The 10,442-nt window shown below is 39.1% G+C and overlaps 1 long non-coding RNA gene across 2 annotated transcripts; it reads right to left on the bottom strand.

Moving 5' to 3' along the window:
- Positions 1-209: 209 nt before the first annotated feature.
- LOC144333935 (uncharacterized) lies at positions 210-9,773 on the bottom strand. Of its 2 annotated transcripts, none has more exons than XR_013403085.1 (4): positions 9,627-9,773; positions 5,415-5,491; positions 4,389-4,539; positions 210-1,942 (listed from the first exon to the last, which is right to left on the bottom strand). It is a non-coding gene; the product is annotated as an uncharacterized LOC144333935 (long non-coding RNA). The 2 variants fall into 2 exon arrangements; XR_013403084.1 differs by having other exon boundaries at positions 210-1,951.
- Positions 9,774-10,442: the final 669 nt, after the last annotated feature.

Here is a 10,442-nt window from a genome sequence, read left to right on the forward strand (position 1 = left end):
ATTACAGATGTGAGCCATCATGCCAGCCAGTTTCTTTAAAAGATACAGAAATATTCAAGTTATTTCTGAGCTAGATTTGATAGTTTTTATCTTTCAAGGAATTTGTCAAATTTATTGACACAGGATTTCATAATATTCTTTTTATTCTTTTTTAACAGCTTGAGATAGAATTCGTATACCATACAATTCAAGTAAAGCATACAGTTCAATGGTTTTTAGTATATTCACAGACATATACAACCATCACCTCAGTCAATTTTAGAACATTTTCATCACCTCAAAGGGAAACCCCATGACCTTTAGGTATCACCACCCTATACTCCCCATCTCAGCCCTGAGCAACACCAATTCCTTTTTGTCTCTGTAGATCTCCTTACTAGGGACTTCTACGTGAATGGAATCATATAGTATGTCATGTTTTACAACCAGCTTCTCTCACTTAGCATACCATTTTCAAGGTTCATCCATATTGTAGCCTATATCAGTAGTTACTTCTTTTCTTTGACCAAATCATATTTCATTGTATGGATATAGCACATTTTGTTTATCTGTTCCCCTGTTGATGGGCACAGCTTGTTTTCAGCTTTTGGCTGTCTCAGTAATATTGTTATCAACATTCATGTACAAACTTTTGTGTGGGCATATGCTATCAATTCTTTCTTTGGATATATGACTGGGAGTGAAATTGCTGGGTTGTATGGTGACTTTTTACTTACTCTTTTGATAAACTACCAGATTGTTTTCCAAAGCAACTTTGCGATTTTACATTCTCACTAGCAGTGCTGAGGGCTCCAATTTTCCCATAATCTTACTAACATTTGTAATTATCTGACATTTTTATTGTAGCCATCCTAGTGCTAGTGAAGTGATATCTTACTGTGGTTTTGACTTGCGTTTCCATGATGACTAATGATGTTGAACATCTTTTTATATACTTATTGGCTATTGTGTGTCTTCCTTGAAGAAATGTATATCCAGGTCCTTCGCCCATTTTAAATCTGTTTTTTTTCTTTTTATTATAGATTAAAAAAATATTTGTATAAGAGTATATCTTATAATATTTAATAATATTTTTATTGTTGAGTTGTTCTTTTGAATTCTATATATACTCCGGATACAGTTCCCTGATCAGATATATGGTTTGCAAACATTTTCTCTCATTTTGTGAATTGTCTTTTTATTTTTTTTGATGGTATCCTTTCAGGTAATAAGTTTTCCATTGATGAAATCCAACTTATCTATTTTATATTTTGTTGCCTGTGCTTGTAGCACCATATCCAAAAAATTATTGCCAAATTCAGTGTCATGAAGATTTTCCCCTATTTTCTTTTAAGAGTTTTATAGGTTTGGCTTTTACATTTAGGTCTTTGAGCCATTTTAAGTTAAGTTTTGCATATTGTATAAAGTAAATCTCCAAATTTGTTCTGCAGGTGGCTAGACAAATGACTCAGTGCATTTGTTGAAAAGACTGTTTCTTCCCAATTGAATGGCCTTGGCACCCTCAAAAATTGGTTAACCATAGGTGTATGGGTTTATTCTAGACTCTCAATTCTATTTCACCGATCTACATGTCTATTATCATGCCAATACTACACAGTCTTGATCACTGTTGCTTTATTCTAAGTTTTAGAATTGGGAAGTATACATTATTCTATTTTGTTCTTCTTTTGCAAGAGTGTTTTTGCCATTCTGGGACCCATGAAATTCCACATGAATTTTAACACTGGCTTGTTAATTTCTATCAAGAAGCTCCCTAGGACTCTAATAGATATTGCCTTGAGTCTATAGATCAATTTGAGAAGTATTGCCATCTGTTAGTCCATTTTTACATTACTATAAAGGAACACCTGAGACTAGGTAATTTATAAAGACAGAAGTTTTAATTTGCTCATGGTTCTTCAGGATGTACAAGCATGGCAGCATCTTGGCTTCTGGTGAGGACCTATGGAAGCTTACCATCATGGTGAAAGGTGAAGCAGGGCCAGGTAGGTCACATGTGAGAGAGGGAACGAGAGAGAGAGAGAAAAAGAGAGAGAGAGAGAGAGGTGAGGTGCCACACTGTTTTAAACAACCAGTGCTCCCATGAACTCAGAGCAATAATTCCTTGTGATCACGAGGACAACACCAAACATTCATGAGGGATCCACTCCCGTGACCCAAGCATCTCCCACCAGGCCCCACCTCCAACACTGGAGATTACGTTTCAATATTACATTTGGAGGGGACAAACATCCAAAGTATATCATTCCACCCCTGCCCCTGCCAAATCTCATGTCCTTCTCACATTGCAATATACAATCATCCGTTATCAATCATTCCCCAAAGTCTTAATTCATTTCAGTTTTAATTCAAAAGTCCCAATTCCCAAGTCTCATCTGGAGATGAGTTTTTTTCCCCGCTATGAACCTATAAAACCAAAACAAGTTATTTTCTTCCAAGATACAATGTAGGTACCAGCATTGGGTAAAGATTCCTGTTCCAAAAGGGAAAAATTCACCTAAAGAAAGGGGCTACAAGTCCCATGCAAGTTTGAAACCCAGCAGGGCAGTCATCAAATCTTAAAGCTACAAAATAATCTCCTTTGACTTCACATCCCACATCCAGAGCACGGTAGTGTTAGAAGTGGGCTCCTAAGGCCTTGGGCAGCCCTGCCCCTGAGGCTTTGCAGGGCTCAGCCCCTGTGGTTGCTCTCACAGGCTGGTGTTGAGTGCCTTGGCTTTTCCAGGTGCAAGCTGTTGGTAGATCTACTATTCTGGGGTTTAGAAGACAGTGGCCCTCTTCTCACAGCTACATTAGGCAGCGTCCCAGTAGGGACTCTGTGTGAGGGCTCCAACCCCACATTTCCCCTCATCACTGCCTTACTAGAGGCTCTCTGTGGGGGTTTCACCTATGGCTGGCTTTTACCTGGGCACCCAGGATTTTTTCATACATCCTCTGAAATCTAGGGGGAAGCTACCAAGCTTCCTTCATGCTTGTATTCTGTGGACTTGTAGGCTTAACACCATGTGGAAGCCGCCAAGGCTTATGACTTGTGCACTCCAGAGCAGAGGCCCAAACTATACTTGAGGCCCTTTGAGCTTCAGCTGTAGCTGGAGCAGCTGGGATTCAGGGAACAGTGTCCTGAGACTGAGCAGGCCAACAGGGTCCCCCACCTGGCCCCTGAAACCATTCTTTCTGCCTAGGCCTCTGGGCCTGTGATTTAAGGTGCTGTCTCTAAGATCTTTGAAATGCTTCCACAGCCTTTCCCCATTGTTTTGGATATTAGCACTTGGTTCTCTTTTAGTCAAGCAAATCTCTTTAGCAAATGGTTGCTACACAGCCTGCTTACCTTCCTCTTCTGAACATGCTTTTTTTTTCTGTGCCACATGGCTCGTCTGAACTTTTATGCTCTGCTTCCAACTGTAAGTCATTTCTTTGCTTCTGTGTTTGATCATAGGTTGTTAGAAGCAGTCCAGCCAGATCTTGAATGCTTTGCTGTTTAGAAATTTCTTCCATTAAATACCCTAGGCCATCACTTTTAAGTTCAAACTTCCACAGATCTCTGGAACGTGGACATAATGCAGCCAAGTTCTTTGCTAGGATGTAACAGGGGTGACCTTTACTCTAATTTCTAATAACTTCTGCATTTCCATCTGAGAATTCATCAGCATAGCCTTCGCTGTTCATATCTCTGTCAGCATTTTGGTCACAACCATGTAACCAATCTCTAAGAAGTTCCAAGTATTCCCTCATCTTCCCACCTTCTTCTGGGTCCTCTAAACTCTTCCAACCTCTGCCTGTTACCCAGTTCCAAAGCTGCTTCCACGTTTTCGGGTATCTTGAGAGCAACGCCCCACTCCTCAGTAGTAATTTTCTGTGTTAGTTCATTTTTTCATTACTGTGAAGGAATACCCGAGACTGGGTAATTTATAAAGAAAAGGGATTTAATTGGATCACAGTTGTGCAGGCTGTACAAGCATGGCACCAGCATCTGATTGGCTTCTGATGAGGGCCTTAGGAAGCTTACAATCATGGTAGGGCAGGTACATCACATGGTGAGAGTGGGAGCAAGGGAGAGAGAGGGGTGAGGCGCCACACATCTAATCCACCAGATCTTGCAAGAACTCAGAGCAAAAACTCATTATCACAAGGACGGCACCAAGCCATTCATGAGAGATCCACTCCATGGCTCAAACACCTTCCACCGGGCTCCACCTCCGACACTGGAGATCACATTCCAGCATGAGATTTGGAGGGGACAAACGTCCAAACTCTATCACCATACTCATGCCAAATCTCCTGATTCACTTATGTGTGGTATTTCCCATTTATTTTGATTTTCTGTAATTTTTTAACCAATGTTTTGTAGGTTTTTAGAGTACAACTTTGGATTTCTTGGCCACACTCACCAGAATTTAGTCTCTGCAGGTTGGGTTGGAAGATATGAGAAATGGTGGCAGCCTGCCCATCCTGGGAAGACACCGTAGCAGTTGTCTGGGAAATCAGGACTAAAGGGCCCTCTTCTTTGTCACACTCACGTGGAGCGGAGCTCCTGTCAAGCTGTGTAGCAGGAGAAAGAGAGAGCAGTTAGTGGCTCAAGAGCTACAGACTTTCACTATTTTGCTTGAGTTTAGTAGATTTGAATAAATTATTCTTGGATAATAATTCTTCTTTAGCTAAATTATTCCTTAGGACAGTTTCCAAAGGTTTTAGATGCTTTTTAAAAAATAGTTTCTACTAGTTATGCTTTTATTACTGGGCATGAGATCATGGAGCTCTGCATGCTGCCAGCCTCCAAGTGGAACCTTCTTAATCATCACTTTTAAAAGCCCCAGAGGATGCACACATAAGAGCCTAAGACTCCCTGGGGATTGCAGGCCTGAGAATCCACCTGACACCAGTAATTCGGTCCTGAACAATTGTAAGGTTGGCATTACTACTCACCAAATGGGGAAGCCTGCAGCAGAAGCTGGTTTGGGTGCCATATGAGGAGTTTGATTTTGGAAATGCTAAATTCAAGATGCCTATGAGACATCCACATGAGATATAAGTGGGAAGATCAGTGTACAATCCTAAAACTTAGACATGAGGTCTTTGGTAGGGGTTTAATTTTGGAAAGAACCATTTAGAAATAAGACTACTTAAAGTGACTCATAAAAATCATGTGCCCAGGTAAGATCTGACTTACTTCTGTTTTCCTGGTGTAACTATTAATGGCACCCTCTTTCTCACTCGTAAATGTCCTTATTTAGAGAACAACTTATATGGTTATCCTCTTCATGAAGTGAATAAAATATTCAATCAAGGATGCCCATAATTATTTATGACATCACACATTTTGGTGAAATAATTCAATAATGTCTATTTTGTATAATGATATATTTAAATTTAAATTATTTTGAGAAAGTTTTTAAGAGAAAATTATAGATACATACCTCTTGCATATTCCTTGGTGATAAAACAATGACATGAACTTTTGTAAAGTGGACTTTTTAATTGTAATATCACAAATCTGTAAAACATGAAATATTGTAACTAAATCCAATTAAGAACAGACAATAAATTCAGAAGTCTTGAAGAAAGTGGGCTCACTGGTGAGAAAATAATTTAACAGGCCTAAAGTTAATGCAGTTTGGTGAATGAGAATCTTTCAAGAGTCATGGTATATCAGCATTTGATGTTGATGCTTTAAAAATACTGAGTAGCATTTCACTCAAGTATTTCTCCCATGTGTGCTTTAGTTTTAGTGGCTTAAATCGTGTCTAGCACATTGTATTAGTTCGTTCTCATACTGCTATGAATAATTATCTGAGACAAGGTTGTTTATAAAGAAAGAAGGTTTAATTGACTCACAATTCTGCAAGCTGTACAGGAGGCATGGCTGCGGAGGGCTCAGGAAACTTACAGTCGTGGCAGAAAGCAAAGGGGAAGCAAGCACATCTTCACATGGCAGCAGGAGAGAGAGAGAAAAAGGGGAAGTGCTACACACTTTCAAACAATCAGATCTCATGAGAACTCTATCACTATCACAAGAACAGCAAGGGAGAAGTCTGCCCTCATGATCCAATGACCTCCCATCAGGTTCCTCCCCCAACACTGGGGATTACAATTTGACATGAGATTTGGGTGGGGACACAGAGCCAAACCATATCACACATAGTCCATACTCAATGCATACATGTTGAATGAATGAAGAGATAATTTGATGTGATAAGACACTGCATGAGCTGTAAAATATGGAATGTGTATGCTTTAATGAGATCAATTTTTCGAAAGACTACTGTATTAAAGAAATGATAAGTAAGGGTTAGTTAAGGTGAATAGATCTTCATAAACTCAAGTTTATGAAGTTTAGCCTCAGTTGGGTCCCTAGAGTCATGACCAACTGGCACTAAGTTCCCTTTAGGGATTGCCCAATTTAGGTCCATTGTATTATTGCTCACTTCCAGTCATAGAGGATAGTCTTCAAACAGGATGTCTGGAATGAGGTAAGTAATCACACTTGCAAAATGTATTAGAATGGGCAATTATTTTGTTTGTACATGACTCTACTCAGATAAATCAAGCATTAGAAATTTTTTAAAAAGTCAGGGTAATGAGGAGTTTCATCTTACTACTCTTTCTAATTTTGCTTTCTGTTTGAAAATTTTTATAATAAGAAATTTAAATGTAGACTACCATCAATTTGAACCAGCTGAGTTTATTAAATTCCTTGCAGCCATGCTAATAGTAAAATAGAAATTAATATAAAGTATGTTGTACAGTACAGGGTTGTATGCACATATGAGTGTTTCATAAAGTTTAGAAAATGGCATTGATATATCTAAATTAGTAATATTCTCCACTCATGGCATGACTATTACTCAGGTTATCACTTGTTAATTTGAAGATATTTGGCTCAAGGGTCTCAAGGAATAAGCAGGTACTTTTAAGGAGGTGAGGTCTCAATTTTTGTTTATGACTATTTTCAACTACTGTGAGAGAAAGAAAAGAAAATATTACCACTCTATGTATGGAAGACTATTGTGTCCGTTATTGTTTCTAATATTACCACCAGTTTTTCAGAGTTCATTCACAAACATTTCATTTACAAAACAATTAATTGCTTTACATAAGATTATCTTATTTTAATTTGCATTATACAATGGCATGTACTCAGAAACTAATTAAAATGGTTCCCTATGACCTGCTTTTCATAAGGTCATATTGCAAGGAATGGTGAAGATCTAAACAAATGGGTTCATTAAAAAAACTCAGATATTGATGGCTTCACTTCTGTGGCCATGATGATACAAAAATTCCTCCATTGTTTATTGCCCTCTATCTCCCCCAAAAGTCAGTACAATATTGTACCACAGGGAGCAACAGGGTTATGTGGAGGTATCAGAGAGAAAGTGGAGGGAAATCAAAAGAAACTAAAGTGAGGAATAGTTACGTAAAATGAGATCCATTGTAATATACAGTCATCCCTCGGTATTCACAGGGGATTGATTCTAGGACCTCCATCAAATACCAAAATTCAAAGATGCTCAAGTCCCTGGTATAAAATGGCACAGCATTTGAGCATCACCTATGCACACCCTCCTATACACTTTAAGCCGTCTCTAGATTACCTATAATACTTAATGCAGTATAAATGCCGTGTAAATAATTCTTACACTGTATTTTTTATTTGTATCTTGTTTTACTGTTGTTTATTTACTGTGTTGTTTTTCTTCTGAACATTGCTGAATCCCACAATGCAGATGGGGGGGATCTGCTGTAATTGTCGGTGAGGACACGTGTGGGAGAGCGTAGAACCTAAGAAGCAAATTATTTATGGATGAGCAGCAGTTGCTAACCATTTTATGGTTTGAATTTAATGTAGCCTGACATCCATCAGGAAAGTATTCTGTGCTTAAATGGATTCCTTGCTGATCTCAGTCATTCTGAAGCAGCAAGGGGAATACACATTTTTCTCAAACTGTCCCTTAGAAGCATCTATAGCTAAGTAAGTGTACTGGACAGAAAGCTGAATTACGTATAATATCTTTTTTCAATTCGAAAGAAAAATTATAAATGGAATAAAATGGCTTTGTCCAGATTACATAATTATGTATATATTAATAACTTTTTGGCACAAAGAAGAAAAAAGAAATCCTTTTAAATAATATATGATATATAAGAGGATTCAAATTTCATAAAAACCAAAAATGTAATGATGATTAACAGTGGCATGCCAAGGGTGGGACAGTAGGAATGCCCATCCTAGATTTAGTTAGTAATGGGGAGGCGTGGCGAGGGTGGAGTTTGGGAGGTGGGGGTATATTGTCTATGGAGAATAATAATAATAATAAAAAATCTAACCTGAACCTGTCTGCTTCTGTTATTACTGTGTTTTGCCTTTTGTTGGTTTAAGTTCTAGATCAGGGCTGCAAACTTTTTCTATAAATGGCCAGCTAGAAAAGATTGTAGGCTTTGCAAGCCCTACATCTCTGTTGCTGCAACTCTACCTTATATCTGGAAAGCAGCCATTGACAATAAGCAAACGATGGGTGTGGCTTTATTGGTTTCTGCTTTCCCCATAAAAAGATCAGGTGTCCTGCCCAGAACTGTGTGCCTTCTGAGTGCCTGCTGTGGAGAGTGGCTTCCCTTCCATTGGCATTGGCCTTAGCCATGAGTCTTGTGAGATGGCAGGACCCACAATACATCCATGTGGACGCTTTAGGAGTACAGTTGGGCTGCCTTTGACCTCACCCCTATGCAGTGAGATGAAGTACAGATGGACCAGCTCCTTCTACATGCAGGCTGGGATGAAGAAGACACTGGGGAGAGGACCAGAGGTGCCTCTCTTTTGCAGCCGACTGTGAAGCTTTGTTGTATGACCCTGCAAGTTTGGGATTGCGGGCTTCCCCAGTAAAACTTAGTGAAAGACGATGGATATATTTTCATCTTAACCAATATCAGTCTTAGACTGTAGGAAGAGGGGAAGCCTGAAGGCAATTTCAGAAACTGTTTTTTGCTCATGAGAAACATGATTTCACACTATTTCCAACTTTTAAATGAGCTACCAGGGAGCAGAATTTTAAAGAAATGAAACTTCTGTGAGACATTCAATTCTTCCTTCCACGTATTAATCCTCATCTACTGAAATAGCAAACCTAATAAAGATTTGAAATCATCCACTTATAACTTAGGTTAGACTAAAGCCTTACATGTCTTCTTCCAATAATCTCTATATAAATCTATTTGGTGCTCTGATAGAGAACATTTTGCACCTACTGAACAGACTCATGCAGACTTCTGAGCAATATTTATTAAACTTAATTCCTTTTGTTGACTTCTGTAGGGGACACAGATGGTTGGAATTATTTTAATATTATAAGCCTTACACAAATCGGCTATAGTTCCAATATATTTTATTAGGAGGGAGAATTTGCCCAATAATAATTATTGATAGAAAGATGCTTGGAAAATAATGTAATTTCAAGCCACGTGGAATCTAATTATGTAGTTTCCATTTTGTGCCAATCAATGCAAGATAAAGACAGGGATTTTGTTTCCATTGTAAATGGCTCAGAGTAGATCATTGTCTTAGTCAGTTTCGAATGCTATAACAAAGTACCACAGACTGGGTGGCTTATAGATAACAGAAATTCATTTCTCACAGTTCTGGAGGCTGGAAGGCTGAGATCCGGGTGCCAGCACGGCCAGGTTCTGGTGAGGGCCCTCTCCAGGGTTGCAGACTGCCAATTCCTCATTGTACCTTCATGGTGGGAAGAAGTCAAGAGAACTCTCTGAGGCCTGCCCTGTTTTTAAAACATTGTACTTATTTATTTAGAGACAATGTCTTGCTCTGACACCTAGGCTGGAGTGCAGTGGTGACATCATAGCGATCACTCAAGTGATCTCATGCCTCAGCCTCCCCGCCCCCAATGAGTAGGTGGGACTGTAGGTGTGCACCACCATGCCTGGCTAAGTTTTTAATTCTTTTTGTACAGAGGCGGTCTTACTTTGTTTTGCAGGCTGGTGTGAAACTCCTAGCCTAAAGCAACCCTTGCACCTCAGCCTCCCAAAGTACTGGGATTATAGGCATGAGCCACTGTGCCTAGCCCAAGGTCCTGTCCTTTTCATAAGGCACTAATCCCATTCATGAGACTCCATTCTCATGACCTGATCACCTCTCAAAGCCCCCACCTCATAATACCATCACCTTGGGCATTAGAATTTCAACATATCAATTTCGAGGGTACACAAGAATTCAATCCATTGCCATTCTCAATAAATTGAATCCATCTAACAAATTATTGTTGAGCAGTATGCTAGACATGATGAGCAGAACAGACAAAAATTTTGCCATCATTGAACTCTGGAATACACACACACACACACACACACACACACACACACACACCAGAGAGAGACATGAATCAATCAATCACACAAATACAACTAACACTGCAATTCTCTTTAAGGGTATGAGG

This window comes from Macaca mulatta, chromosome 13, assembly GCF_049350105.2.
Source record: "Macaca mulatta isolate MMU2019108-1 chromosome 13, T2T-MMU8v2.0, whole genome shotgun sequence".
Taxonomy (NCBI): Eukaryota; Metazoa; Chordata; class Mammalia; order Primates; family Cercopithecidae; genus Macaca; species Macaca mulatta.